Below are 14,062 nucleotides of genomic sequence, written 5' to 3'. Positions count from 1 at the left end.
TTCCTGGACTATATTTGATAACCATTCCTTTGTATATAGTCTTGTATTAGGTTAGAACTTTCTTATTTAGACAAAAAGGGGGAGATGTAGTGGGTAGCCATTCCAGCTTTGATCTGTAAGTTCCAACCCCCATTGAGACTTCGGCAACTGTCACGCCTACAAGGCGGGGCGAAAGGAGGCGCCTGGGGACCCGAGATCTGGATCGGCTGGCGCTCTCTCTGTTGCGGGACCCTGGACTAGAGAGGTGTACCAAGCAGAGCTCCAGAGAACACCGCTGGACTGCGATACACCTTCCCCAGACTCCGCGACCTACCTATCCCTTAATTTGTAAGTTACGCCATTAAATAAATCTCCTTTTATCTACGTGGAGTGGCCTTAATAATTTCACCAATAAAACCCTGTCTCAAAAAAACCAAAAAATAAATAAATAAAAATAAAAAGAAGGCCAGGCGGTGGTGGCGCACGCCTTTAATCCCAGCACTCGGGAGGCAGAGCCAGGCGGATCTCTGTGAGTTCGAGGCCAGCCTGGTCTCCAAAGCGAGTTCCAGGAAAAGCGCAAAGCTACACAGAGAAACCCTGTCTCGAAAAACCAAAAAAAAAAAAAAAAAAACCAAAAAAAAATAAAAATAAAAAAATAAAAAGAAACTACTAAAAACCTATTTCTCTATCACAATAATAACTGTCAATAAAGATTTTTTAAAATAAATTTTAACACTCAAAGATTTTTTTCAAAATAAACTTGAGGGCTAGAGAGATGGTTCAAGGGTTAAAGGCACTAGGGGGATCTTCCAGAGGAGCTGTGTTCGAGGGTTCGATTCCCAGCTCCAATACAGTGACTCACAACCATCTATAACTAATTCCAGGGAATCTGACACCTCTGTGTAGCATGAACCTTAATAGGTCTTATTAATAAAAACAAATCCGAGGCCAGGTATGGGATGAATGCTAGAAGATCAGAGAAACAGAACAGGCCACAGCCACCTCGACTTGCCAATTCCTCAGCTGATCCTGTTTCTTCAGACTGGAAGCCTCTGTGTCCTCATCTAAATGAATCTCAGCTGAACTGCTTCTCGAAAGCCTGAAAGCTTAACCTGCCTACTTCCTGGTCCTCACGCCTTATATACCTTTCTGCTTTCTGCCATCACTTCCTGGGATTAAAGGCTCACTTTCTAGGATTAAAGGCATGAGTCACCATGCCTGGCTGTTTCCAGTGTGGCTTTAAACTCACAGAGATCCAGATGGATCTCTGCCTCCCAAGTGATAGGATTAAAGGCGCGTGTGCCACTATTTTCTGGCCTCTGTAATCTAGTGGCTGTTCTGTTCTCTGACCCCAGATAAGTTTATTAGGGTGCACAGTATTTTGGGGAACACAATATCACCACATATATATATAATATATAATATATATATATATTATATATATATACACACACACACACACACACACACACACACACGCAAAACACTCACATACATAAAAAAGTAAATACATTTTTAAATTTTTACTTAATGTGCAACAGTGTTTTGCCTGCATGTATGTCTGTGTGAGGGTGTCAGATCCCCTCAAACTGGAGTTACAGACAGTTGTGAGCTGCCATGTCGGTGCTGGGAATTGAACCCAGGTCCTCTGAAAGAGCAGCCAGTACTCTGAACTGCAGAGCTATCTCTCCAGCCCCATCATTTTTTTAAAAGACTAAGTTTTTTAACACTCTCCAAAAAACAAAACAGACACACATCAAAAATGATGACGCCCTCACCTCTATGTTATGTCACAAACATTAGTAGATGCTACTAAAAAAATGCTTACTTAGTGGCGGGGTGCTAACCTTCTGACAGAATTTTCATTATTTAGAAAACATGTTGCTATTTATAAACATTTCCTTTTGCCAGATTAAGGTCAAATTTAGATTCTTTTAGCTAACATTGATGTATATCTCATATAAAAAATTCTCTTAAAAATAATTGAAAGCAAAAATGCAAATATTCCAAGGAATAAGACACTTAAATCTCCAGTGTGAGTTAACTATGTGAGTTAACAGAATCCATTATCCCAAATGATGATGATGATAATAATAATAATTGATCTTATTTTGAATTAACTATCTCTATCAGCATATTTATTGTAATTATTTTCCCTAAATAAAACTGTATACTCATAAAATACGCACAGCTGTCAGAAAAAGAGAGACTTACCAATGCTCCTTCTTTACAGGTCATGATAGACAGGTTCTGTCAGACAGTGGGTTACAGGGGACAGATCTCAAGACAACAATACCCTGTTCTACAGAGAGGACCTGGGACAGTACCAATATCTTACACTTATGAAAACTACACTCAATGAGAGTAATCACATAGAGAGAAACTCCCTCTGGTGTCTCACAGCATGGTAAACTGATGATGGATCTTCAGTGGAAAAATATCCTAAGAATGGCAACCAAAACACTTCTATCTTTTGAAAGAGCCTTTAAGTATTTTATCTTTCAGTAAAAAGTAATGCTGGCAGGTCCAACAAAATACATCAAGACTACTTAGAAAAATGTCTGACTCAGAGTCTAGAGTAGAAATATTTTTAGACTCTTCAAGCACCAGAAAGTTACTGAAGATACATGGAGAGGACTCAGGAGGCAAGCTGAAGAGCCCCCTGGCCCACCAATGGCACAATTAGAGCATTGGCTGTGGTGATTGGGTCCCAGTGATCTGGATCCCAGTGATCTCTTCTGAACTGGCAAACAATCCTGTCACTATTCTTAAAGAATAGTAACAATTTTTTAAAAAATTATGGGGCAGGAGAGAGTTAAACAACCATCAAGGCAATCAATGTTGACGAAAATACAGGTTTTTAAGAAATATTTCAGATAATGACGGATGTACTGTAATTCTTAATGAATTACATGTCTAGCAATAATCTAGCTGTTAACCCTTGGGAGAAAAAGCAGAAACAGACGCTTTGTGGAATAAAGCTATACAGATATCACTATCTGTGAAAAGGTGTTACTGGAAAAAGTAAAATCAAACCTGAACCTTACTTTGAAAATGCAGAAAACTGAGAAAATGTTACAGATGCCATGGAGATGAATTCAGAAAGGGCAAAAATGGAAGAAAACAAACCGTTTCTTCAACAACTGAAGCTCACGGGAACAAGAATGACAATGGACTAGAGAGCAATTTGTCGATTAAAACAGCAATGTGCTGACATGACTCAAATAATCTTAAACAAGCACAGTGGAAGAAGGAAGAGAAAGAAACACAAATCTGGGAGTTCTAGGCACTGTTAGAATGATGATATTAATAAATTACTACTTATTTTTAGTTAGTATAATGATATTATAGTTGTTTTACCAAAAGAAATTTTTAATGTATTTTCAAGATGAAATCAAACACTTAGAATTTTCTTCAAGATAATCTTCACGGTTCTTAGTGGAGAAAAAGTAAAAGGAAGCAGCTATGACAGGCCGTGGCTGACAAGTGCCTAAGCGGGCATGAGCTCAGGGTGCTCAGTACACTATTTTTTCCTACTTTTCTGTTTAAAATATTTCACTGGAACATTTTTAAAACACAACAATCATAACACTCATTTGGACAATTAAGTACACTTTTTCTCAAGTAACCACTGCAGGGAAATAAATATGCTGCATCTTTACAGCCCAGGAAACTCAATTTGGGTTAGACATTTCCTATGATTACTTAATAGTGGTGCAACATACAGGAAGCTATTTAACTAAGAAAAAGATGATTTTAAATGCAGAACTGTTGGGCATAGTGGTGCACACCTTTAATCCCAGCACTTGGGAGGCAGAGGTAGGGAGATCTCTGGGCAGCCTGGTCTACAGAGTGAGTTCCAGGACATCCAGGGCTACACAGAGAAACCCTGTGTGGAAAACCAAATAATAGTAATAATAACAACAATAATAATGGCTGAGTACTGAGTTCTAATATCTTGTTTTATGTATAAGAAAGTAGACATTTCATCTAAAAACTACTGTCTTTCAAAAGATTGTTTTGGAGGTTTCAGACTGATTCTACAATAATTGGTTAGGTATATGTCAAGCCTTAATGTTGAAAGTATAATCAAATAGCTTTTGCTTGCAAGGGAAAGAGACTGAAAATATAAACTTAGCATGCTAGATTGTGCCAGAATCTCAGCATTCGGCAGCTGGAGGCAGAAGCTCTAGAGTTCACGGCCTGCCTGTCCTATGGTAAAAAGGAAGCTCAGGAGAGGCAGCCACACTGCTCGGCGGGCTAAAGAACTTGCTGTACAAGCTTGGCTGCTCACACAGGAGAGCACCTACCCCAAGTGTCCTCTAACCCCCCGACACACTGTGACACACATACACACCATACACAGCAAGAAATTTTGTAAACTGATCTATCTATTCTTCTTTCATATACTACATCCTGACCACAGCTTCCCTCCCTCCTCTCCTCCCAGTCCTTTCCCCACATACACTCCTCCTCCTCTCTCTTCAGAAAAAAGCAGGCCTCCCAGGGATATCAACCAAACATGGAATAACCAGTTACAGTAAGGTTGGGCACATACCCTCATATCAATGCTGGACAAGGAAACCCAGCAGGAGGAAAAGAGTCCAAAAAGCAGGCACAAGAGTCACACGTGTAGCAACACAAAAAGCACCACGAACTGGATGAGGAATCATTTTTTAAGGAAAGTCAGTGCTTCCAGACCTGAAGCAGCTCTCAAGCTCCTTTTAAACTGTCTTCAAAGGGCGGTCTCAGGGGCTGGGAACGTGTCTCAGAATAGACTGCATGCCTACTACACATGAGAAAGGCCAGACTCAATTCCCAGTACCAAAATAAAGTTGAAACCACACAAAAGACACTTTTGCAGTATGATCAAAAAAAAAAAAAAATACTAGTTTTGTTTTGTTAAATGACCATGTTGCCAAACTGCCTTCTAAACATTTATGCTTATACACAGAGTCATTCTGCTCCCAATCTTAGCCAGAGAAGCTTCTTTGTGCAGTGGGCAGCAGTTAGAGCAGTGACTCATGAACGGTTAGAACGCTGACAGTGAGTTAATGTTCTGGCTCAGCCCTAAACAGGATATGGATACCAACACCCTATGCACCCAGTCAAGGCTCCCAGAACATCACAGAAGGGGGCAGAAGTAGTGGAAGAGCCAGAAGATGGGCAAAGTGCTGGGTGAAATGCTGTATGCTAGACATGGCACGGCCACCAACTCAAAGCCTCCCTGCAGGGACTGTTCCTGCAGGAGACAAGCCACCAGACAAGTCAGCATCACAGCAGGCAACCAGCAGGTTGCAGAAAGAGAAGAGGAGGAGACATATAACATGAAGGTGAAAGGAGGCGTTCGGAGTGTCTGAGGGAGTGGAAAAGGGAACTGGAGGTGGTATGACCGAAATATATCAAAGGATAAATAAAAGACAAGAAAAAAAACAATCTCTTTCCAGGAATTCAGCCCATCTCCTTTCCACTACTGTCAAGAATATTTCAATATAGTAGATGATGCTGGTGTTTATTACAAAGAATTTAAAAACTGAGAAAGTTGGTCCATTTCATTTTTCCAACATATAAGTTTTCTTCCCTTATATTCTAATTTCTAAATAAATATTTAAAAGCCATTACAGATTGATGTTTCTGGCTTTTCTCAAAAAAGATAGAGAGAGAGAGAGGGAGGGAGAGAGGGAGAGACGAAGGGAGGGGGAGACGGAGGGAGGGAGGGGGAGAGGGAAGAAGGAAAAGGAAAGGAAAGGAAGAAAAAAGAAAAGAAAATTCTGGCTGGGATCAGTGAACCTAAGATCTTAATAAAGCTGTCCTGAGACAGAGCCCAGCAGGAGTATCCACCCGAGCGTGATGTGCAGCAGTCATGGCCCCACATGTGCTATAAAGGTTTACTTGATGCTGAGTCTAATTTGGTTTGAAAATGGTCTCTCACTAGGTTACCACTCCGGCCTTGAATTCCTAGCCTCAAGTTAACTTCCTGCATCAGCCTCCGGAGGAGCAGTCATGCTGCAGAGATAAAATTTTACTCCTGTTTGAGTAAAGAAACAAGACATTTACCTGTACCTAAGATACAGATCATCACTGCATAATTACATTCACCGCATTCACTATCTCTGCTATTCCCTTCCTTAAAAGAAGGGATCGATGCATATCCAGTCACTAAAGGAATGTCAGAGCCCTGTTAGCCCACCCTCGCGGAGCGTGCTCCTCCTCCCAGTTAGCAAAGCCCACCCTGTTTTCCCTGAGGCTCTCCTGAGCTCCCCTCTTCACTGTCAAAGCCTGAGGCAAACCCTTGACTGTAGGTGCCAGATGGTAGGACGGTGCTGGTCTGAATGAGAACAGGGCCACAGGCTCATACACTGGGACATATGGCTCACAGTGGGTTGACTGTAGGTAGGACTAGGATCAGGACATGTGACCTTGTTGGAGGAGGTGTCAGTGGAGGGAGGTTTTGAGGTTTTAAAAGCCCACACCAGGCCCAGTCTCAAGATCTCTACCCCATCTTTTGGATCCGATGTAAGCTCTCAGTTACTGCTCCAGTGCCATGCCTGCCTGCCTGGTACCACACTTCTGCCATGATGATCATGGACTACCCTCCTGAAACTATAAGCAAGCCCCCAATTAAATGCTTTCTTTTATAAGTTGCCTTGGTCATGGTGTCTCTTCAGAGAAATAGAACAGTGACTAAGACACTGACTCTCCTACATTCTTCTTATTGTTAAAACAGCCTTTGATAAAGATTATGAAATATCTGCCTTTTCCATGAATTAAGATCAGTTCTCCTGCTTCTGTTTGCTGGCTGGACTACTTTTCCACTCTAGCAATATTCTCTCTTTAGCACATTCTCTTCAAGAGCCAACACAGCGCTATCTTTCATGAAGAAAGCTTTTCCTTTTAAAAATCTGTGCTGGGTAGTCTAATGTCAACTTGACACAAGTAAAATTATCTGAAAACAGGAAATTGAGAAAATGCCTCCATAAGATCCGACTGTAAGTCATTAATTACTGATGTGTGAGAGCTCAGCCCATTGTGGGTGGTGCCATCCCTGGGCTGCTGGTCCTGGGTACTCTAAGAAAAGATGCTGAGGAAGTCATGGGGAGCAAGTCCCTAAGCAGCTCTAGACTCCTGCCCTGTTTGTCCTGACTTCTTCAGTGATACGAATTATAAGCCACATAAACCCGTTGGTCTACATGATGCTTTGGTGTTTCACTAACGCAATGGTGACCTAACTAGGACACCCAATGGGCCTCCTTACGCCCTTAACTTTAAAAAGTCTAATGTTTTCCATGATGTAAGGTATGGAGGAAGCCCTGAGTGAAGTCCTTGGTTTATGTGTACTTTTACATGGGTATAGGCGGGTGAGGATTCCAAGACCAACTGGCCCATGGGAAACTGGCCAAGCCATTACTCATATGGGTCAGGCTGAAGAGAAATGGCAAAAGCTTCTCTCAGGAGTCCAAGTATGAGTGTTTATGAGTGACTGATGAGTACGTGAAAAGGTTAACATTGAAGCTTCCTCCTCCCTGACGCCTACAGCCTATAGAGACCTCCTATAGAGACCAGCCAACCATGCTCCATCCTGTACCTGCTGAGAGAGACTTCAAGTACCCTTGAAGAACAGCACCTGAATCCAGCTTCACTGGCCATGTATGTGTGTCTGTCTTTCTTTACTCCCACACCACCAAGCCAGTGGGAGGAAAGGAACATACAACAATGAATGAGCCATGAATTTGAAAACGAGCAAGGATGGATATACAGGAGGGTTTGGGGGAAAGAAAGGGAAGAGGGGAAGAATGAAATTATATTATGATCTCAAACAATTTTAAAAAATTAAAGCTAAATGCATCCAACAAACTTGTCTATAGATCTCTACTTCTTAAGAACAAAGTGAAAAAAAAATTTCCTTATTCTTTACTCAGTACTACAAAAACATGTGTATACTTATTTAAACTGTCTATTCCAATTCTTTCCTATATTCTATAGATAAAGACCCTACAGTTTTCAGTGAACACACCAAGAAGCTCCTACTAAGTGGTATATATCTTTTAGGTGTTTTTTTCAGAAACAAGTTATTCCAACCCCAATTCTCATATAACTTAGAAATGGTGCAGTATAACAATTTCCCCTTTATTTCTATATTTCTATACACTTTTATTAACTGGATCATACAGTAGAAACTAAATATTTAACCATGAATAACCCACTTAGCAAAAAATAATGCAAATAATGTGCTAAAAATTAGTCTATCAGTCAAACTATATACAAAGACAGAAATTAGAGAATCTAAGCATGACTAAAAATAAGTAAAAAGTAATTTTAAAATAGAGAATCCAGTACCAACTGTTCACAGGCTTTGAGGATGCAGACTCTGATACCTGCCATCCTAGGCTTGGGATGATACTTAGTCCTTATCCTATTAGAATTGATAAATCTGCACCTAAAGCTCGGGTAGCCGAAGAACTAAAGAGCCTTCCTTCCCATCCTGCTTCCCCAAGGTTGCAGTCTACAGCACACTGAAATGATGACCCGAGTTACCAGAAAGTCATATCATATAGTCTAACATAACAATGCCACCCGTCACAGCCAAAGAAAAACCTGAATTAGTGTTCTTGCAAACACTCTGAATCTGCACCTATAACACCAACACTGCACAATGCACCCCAGAGAGTTCACTAACAAATAACCACTGGGTTTAAAAGGTGAAGAAAATCCACAGCCCCCTGAATGTCAGGTAATGAAAGAAATCAAGAGTAAAGAGAAGCAGCATAGCTGCTCCTCAGTTTTCATCCTGCAAGTGAGCATATCTAAACTATGAATACCAACTTACATACAGCCCACCTATCACAGTATACTTTGGACATCGGTTAAACTCCATAACCCATCACAAGCTTCATCCACCTGACATCACAGCCTCAACAAGTTATTCTGAGCTTCAGAACTTAAAATACACTGAAATTAAGTAACTATATACAAGATCATCTAATTAAACAAAATAGGGCCAGTGAAATGCTTCAGTAAGTCAAAGTACTTGCTGCCAAGCTTAGCAACCTGAGCTTGCTTCCTGGACCTACATTGTGGAAAAAGAAAAACTGACTATCAAGTTCCTCTTCCGTCCAACACGTTACAGCATGCGCATGTACACACACAAAAAATAAATGTAATAAAAGTTTTTAAGTATAAAATGTTTAATCATGACATGCATCTTGCTTAGGAAATGGGTTTTAATTACTAGTTAACATGGTGATACTATAATTATATGCAAGTTGTGGTTTCACATAGAGTACTATTTTCTTATTTCTCCTATAAGTATTACCAAATTTACTGTTTTACAGTTCATTTTATTCTGACTAAAAACACTGAAATTGTATGAAAATATTTTGATTAAAGTCCTGATTGAAAAGCAAATTCATAGTCATCCTATTTACCTAGGCCCATTCTTAAAGCCTGAAAGTATTGGACTTCTAAAAGTTTTCATTTTTAAAGGAAATTGAAGCAATCTACTAACAGTCATGTCTGGTGTCTCATATTTTCAAGTTCAATGGTACAAAAAAAAATCAAGTTACATGTAAAATTAGCAAAATGGATTGGGTGACGGATTTGGTGGTGCATGCCTGTAACCCAAGCACTCCAGAGAACTATCAAATTTCAAACCTAGTCTGGGCTGTACAGAGTTCTAAGCCAGCCTCAACCACATAGGGGACTCTGCCAAATAAATAACCTGTTTTTCTTTTATCAGTATGAATCAGTATCAATCACAAATTTCCAGTTCCATATAGCTTTTCCTTTAGTCTAAGGTAAGCAGTTATTTTAATAAACTTATTTCAAATCACCATGCATAAAATCCTAATTCAGAAATAAGAGAAGTTTGCCTAGATAAGATTACTTTTCACTCTTTCTTAAATCCGTACTAATATACATTGAAGAAAGTAAAATCTAGCGAATCTGGGACTGAGCAACTTAAATTATTCCTGGAAAGCAGCAAATATAAGTGAAACCATACTCTGCACTTTGCCGGTCATGGCTAGGCACAGACACGACAGACCCCAAAGCAGCACAAATGGGAGGAGAGCGGGACACGAAGCCAAACTGCACTCTGAGACGCTGCAGCCTTGCTGGTTCTTGTCAGAACAAGCAGCCAGTAACCATTCCACTCACCGAGGAAGCTGTGGGGCAACAGTCCAGATCCCCAGATCGTGGGTCTCTCCTTGGATCCCATAGAATCAATTCACACCCTTTAAAGAGGACACAAGCTAGAACTTCCTAAAATGGTCAATGCATCAAAGGTTTAAACGGGCACCTGAGGACTACTCATCCAGTGTCCAATTATAATCCACCATGGGACTGGTGCACATGGTTTATGGACTACTTCTGAACGTAGACCACCTGATACCATGAAGCAGTAAGTTTACTGCTATCAATCCTGCCCCCTACTCTAATCACAGTCCTTGCTCTTCATCCAATTTCCCACATTCCCTCCTTCCTAAAACTTCCTTTTAGGCTCACTCTGCTCCACGGTACAAACACTCCCACATTACCAAGAATTTCACTATCTTGCATAAGGAAAAGCTGCTTCCTCTGAAACCTTCTCCAAGACTGCTTATTCTTTCATTTGTCACTATTATCATAATTTGCACTTATCACTATCATCTGCATCCGATGAACTGAGGATGGGAACCATGGCATCACAATTTCCAATGTGCAGCACAGTTAAGGACACTGGCGGATTAAACAATTTTCCAGGTGACTGCCATCTGCAATCACATAAAAGCTACCGATTCCCAAACCTTTCACTGCACATGGACACATGGAATCCAAAACTCTTTTTTTTTTTTGGTTTTTTCGAGACAGGGTTTCTCTGTGTAGCTTTGCGCCTTTCCTGGAACTCACTTGGTAGCCCAGGCTGGCCTCGAACTCACAGAGATCCGCCTGCCTCTGCCTCCCAAGTGCTGGGATTAAAGGCGTGCGCCACCACCGCCCGGCTTTCCAAAACTCTTTTTATCCCATATACTAGATAACCTGAGTCATCTCAAAATACACAAGGAGAATCCACCTCTACTCTATTTTTAATAAGCACTTCCACATCGGCCAACATGCACTGCAACTCTACTTTAAGCACGGTAAGGCTAGCCACCCCTTTCACATTGTCTTCGTAAAAGGAAACGCAAAGATCCCCCCTTTTATTCTCTAAGCCCTCTAGCTTGAAAAGGACTGCCCTACAGTCCACTGTCATTAAGAGTTCCCAATAGCTGGTTATCCTACTTTTCCTTTTTGTCCACTTCTATGGCATTCTGCTTTCTAGGCTGAACTCCAAGGCTCACCATTTCAAAGTGTCTCTTGCCAGTATCCTCATTTATCAGTGGAGCTGGAACTGCTTGAACTTTCCCATGGTCACCAGATGCAATAAGGTTTAGGAAGGCCTAGCCCTGAGTCTGCTCTGTTCACTGTGTGCCTGGTGGCATACAGGCAGTAGATCCTAAAACTCTGTGCTGACTAAGTACAAGCACAACCACAGACAGACCTGACAAAGCACTCTAAGGAAGGCTTGGGAACCAAGACTCTCTTCTTCCAACTCCCAGGGATACACCCTCATCATCTCACTGCCCTTCCTGAGAACATACCAGCTTCTGTGTACTTCCAGCCCATTCGCCCTCGAATTCTGTGTTAAATCAACTCAGTAAGGAACTACTTTTTCCTGAGCAGAAGTGTAACAATAAACAAGAACTACTTAAAATTAGATGAAGATTATCAAAGAAGACAATTAACAACAACAGACTGGCTCATTTTTCTAAATTTAATGAAAATTCTCTCATACGCACATACACAAGAAAATAATACAAAAGGTGATTATTTAAAATAGAAACACTAGGGACTATGAAGATGGCTCAGGGAAACTGCTTGCTGTACAAGCATGAGAACCTGAATTCAGATCCCCAGGACCCACAGAAAAGGCTGGACATGGCAGGGTGTGTCTGTTCCCAGTACCAGAGATCAGACAGGCAGATCCTTGGGCCTTGCTGACCAGCCAGTCTAGCCTTATGGTGTGCTCTGGGTGCAGTGAGAGATATGGTCTCCAAAACCAAGGAGAAGGGGTAGCTTAGTGGTAGAGTGCTCGCCTTGTATGCATCAGCCCCAACCAAGTTGAATCCCCAGCACTACAGAAATAAACACCAAGGTAGAGAATACTAAAGGAAGATACCCAATGTTGAACACTCTCTCTCTCTCTCTCTCTCTCTCTCTCTCTCTCTCTCTCTCTCACACACACACACACACACACACACACTCACACATGCACACACACACACTCACACATATGTGAGCGTGCACACACAATGAACGCACATACACATGTGCACACCAGAAAAATACTTTCAATACCTCTGTATTCAAGAAACATGAAATTTCTACACTTCTTTATTCATCAAGCAGCATAGAATTTTGAAAAAAACAATACAGTGTAATCAGTATTTTGTTACTTTTCAGTGGGACAGGCTACTTTTCCTACAAAAAAAAAAAATCTTCTTAAGGCATGTTTTGTATCTTCAATTAACTACCAACCTTTTAGCATGCAAAGAAACCCAAAACTTTAGAGCAAAAGAATATAATGTTTTCACTTCTGTGATAAAGAGGAAAACTTTTAAATCAAAATGGCTTTTAAAAATGACTCTAAAATATCATGTCAACATTTGTCTAGACGTAAGTTTTTCTAAGTATTTATATGGTTTTTTTCTATCAAACATACTTAATTTGGAACAAAAGGAGTTTCTATCAAACGTCTTCTGGACATTAATTATAATAGTCTATTTTTTTCTCCACTAGACAATTAATAATTATGAGTTAAATTAATGTACTATCCAGTAATTAGACATCTTTTCATATCTTCAATGAATTCTATTTAATTGTACAGAATAGATTTCCTTTAATGTTAAATCAGACAATTTCATTTGTAATTTCACATGAATATTGTAGTAAGATATATTAGATATATTAAGTGAAAACATGTTATAAATTTGTATATGTATGAGCCCTTTTAAGAGCATAAACACGTCATAATATAATTTTTGTGACTGCCTGCATGAAGAAATGAGACCTCTATATAACAACTCAAAGTTTAAACAGAAGTAATTTTCTGAATTAAAATGACATGATCTCCAAGTTATGATACTTCCTCACCTAAAATCAAAAAGAGAAGGACAAAAAAAGCTGGATTTTCATGAACATTTTTTTAAATGTTGATAGGGTTTGGAGAGATGGCTCAAAGGTAAGAGCACATTGTGCTCCTACAGAGGACCTGGGTTCCACTTCCTGAACCCACATGGCAAATCACAGTTCTCTATAATTTGTTCCAGGGCCTCTAACAACCCTCCTCTGAAAGCTGGGGAACACTGGGGGCTTTCATAATGATCACGATGTAGTCCTTAATTGTGATGTATTTCTTAAAGTCAACAACAGAAGCCAATAATAAAGCTGTCCATGTGACCCTGGTAAGAAAAACTCTGTTTAAGTACAAATAAAGACGGCCTGAGCTATTCAGGGCCACTTGAGTGCAATCCACTTGGTGGTCAGGAGGTTTCCTTGCGCTGACACCCGTTCCCTGTCTCAGGACCTGAACCTGAGCCTAGGCTGGACTCCAGCAGGAAATTACTTCTGAATAATAGACAGGGTTTTGAGTCATTATGTTCTTTAGTGTCACGAAGAAATTGTTTTAATAGAGAAAAACACTATTCAATTATATTTTTCAAGGAAGAAAGAAAACATCAAAAATGAAATTAAAATCTTGTCCATGTTTCTCTATCAGTTCCTACTCTATAATACTGTTCTCTTTAGATTTTCTCTGTGTAGTTCAAAAACTGTAATAAATATGTAATTTTGACATAACAGCACTGTTTGGCATTTCTAGTTAGGCATACTGCCTACTGTCTCGTCTGTTCAACTTCAGCCACATTATATTAGCTAAAGATCCTTCAAACATCAGAGTCATTCTCTGTCACCATCTAATTCTAACAATAGCTCAATTCCAAGAAAATTAACCTCAGATACTTTAGCATAATTAAACTCAGTTTGCACAACAACAAAGCTCCATTTA

The 14,062-nt window shown here is 40.1% G+C and overlaps 1 protein-coding gene across 4 annotated transcripts in view; it reads right to left on the bottom strand.

Annotated features, from left to right (window-relative positions):
* The window catches only part of Snx13 (sorting nexin 13), a 102,948-nt gene that overhangs the window by 74,806 nt on the left and 14,080 nt on the right, over nucleotides 1-14,062 (bottom strand). The gene's annotated exons all lie outside the window — the stretch shown is intronic.

This window comes from Peromyscus californicus, unplaced genomic scaffold, assembly GCF_007827085.1.
Source record: "Peromyscus californicus insignis strain IS unplaced genomic scaffold, ASM782708v3 Scaffold_15__1_contigs__length_86483966, whole genome shotgun sequence".
NCBI classification, from domain to species: Eukaryota; Metazoa; Chordata; class Mammalia; order Rodentia; family Cricetidae; genus Peromyscus; species Peromyscus californicus.
The sequence above is the reverse complement of the archived record's forward strand: the minus strand, read 5'-3'. Positions and strand labels throughout refer to the sequence as shown.